This window comes from Ammospiza nelsoni, chromosome 29, assembly GCF_027579445.1.
Source record: "Ammospiza nelsoni isolate bAmmNel1 chromosome 29, bAmmNel1.pri, whole genome shotgun sequence".
NCBI lineage: Eukaryota > Metazoa > Chordata > Aves > Passeriformes > Passerellidae > Ammospiza > Ammospiza nelsoni.
The window spans coordinates 4,497,558-4,499,286 of NC_080661.1; positions in this window are offsets into that span (position 1 = coordinate 4,497,558).

Sequence of the window (1,729 nt, forward strand, 5' to 3'; positions counted from 1 at the left end):
GATTTGGGGGAGAAAATCCTGGGGGAAATCCTGGGGGAAAATGGGGAAAAATCCTGGGAAAAATCCTGGGAAAAATGGGGATTTGGGGAAAAATCCGGGGAAAAATCGTGGGGAAAATGGGGATTTGGGGAAAAATCCTGGGAAAAAATCGTGGGGGAAAATGGGGATTTGGGGGAAAAAATCCTGGGAAAAAATGGGGATTTTGGGAAAAATCCTGGGGGAAAATCCTGGGAAAATGGGGATTGGGGGAAAAATCCTGGGGGAAAACTGGGGATTTGGGGGAAAATCCTGGGAAAAAAATGGGGATTTGGGGAAAAATCCTGGGGGAAAAATGGAAATTTGGGGAAAAATCCTGGGGTAAAATGGGGATTTTGGGAAAAATCCTGGGGGAAAATCCTGGGAAAAATCCTGGGGAAAAAAATGGGGATTTGGGGAAAAAATCCTGGGAAAAAATGGGGATTTTGGGAAAAATCCTGGGGGAAAATCCTGGGAAAAAAATCCTGGGAAAAATGGGGATTTTGGGAAAAATCCTGGGGGAAAATCCTGGGAAAATGGGGATTTGGAGGAAAAATGGGGGGGAAATGGAGGGGGAAAATAAATCCCAGTGGAAAATGTGGATTTTGGGAAAAATGGGGGGAAAAATCCTGGGGGAAAAATGGGGATTTGGCGGAAAATCCTGGGGTAAAATGGGGATTTGGGGGAAAATCCTGGGAAAAATCCTCGGGGAAAAAATGGGGATTTGGGGGAAAATCCTGGGGAAAAATCCTGGGGAAAATGGGGATTTTGGGAAAAATCCTGGGGAAAAATCCTCGGGGAAAATGGGGATTTGGGGGGAAAAATCCTGGGAAAAATCCTGGGGAAAAAATGGGGATTTGGGGGAAAAAATCCTGGGAAAAATCCTGGGAATAATCCTGGATAAAAAATGGGGATTTGGGGGAAAATCCTGGGAAAAAAATGGGGATTTGGGGAAAATCCTGGGGAAAAATCCTGGGGAAAAATGGGGATTTGGGGGAAAAAATCCTGGGAAAAATCCTGGGAAAAATGGGGATTTGGGGAAAATCCTGGGGGAAAAATGGGGATTTGGGGGAAAAATCCTGGGAAAAATCCTGGATAAAAAATGGGGATTTGGGGAAAATCCTGGGGAAAAATCCTGAGGAAAAATCCTGGATAAAAAATGGGGATTTGGGGGGAAAATCCTGGGAAAAAATTGGGATTTGGGGAAAATCCTGGGGAAAAATCCTGGGAAAAATCCTGGGGAAAAAATGGGGATTTGGGGGAAAAAAGGGGCGGAAATGGGGGAAAAAACGTGGGAAAAATCTGGGGGAAAATGAGGAAAATTGGGGAAAAATGGGGATTTGGGGGAAAATCCTGGGGGAAAATCCTGGGGGAAAAATGGGGATTTGGGGAAAAATCCTGGGGAAAAATCCTGGGAAAAAATGGGGATTTGGGGAAAATCCTGGGAAAAATCCTGGGAAAAATCCTGGATAAAAAATGGGGATTTGGGGGGAAAATCCTGGGAAAAATCCTGGGAAAAATCCTGGATAAAAAATGGGGATTTGGGGGGAAAATCCTGGGAAAAAATGGGGATTTTGGGAAAAATCCTGGGGGAAAATCCTGGGAAAAAAATCCTGGGAAAAATGGGGATTTTGGGAAAAATCCTGGGGGAAAAATGGGGATTTGGGGGAAAAATCCTGGGAAAAATCCTGGGAAAAATCCTGGATAAAAAATG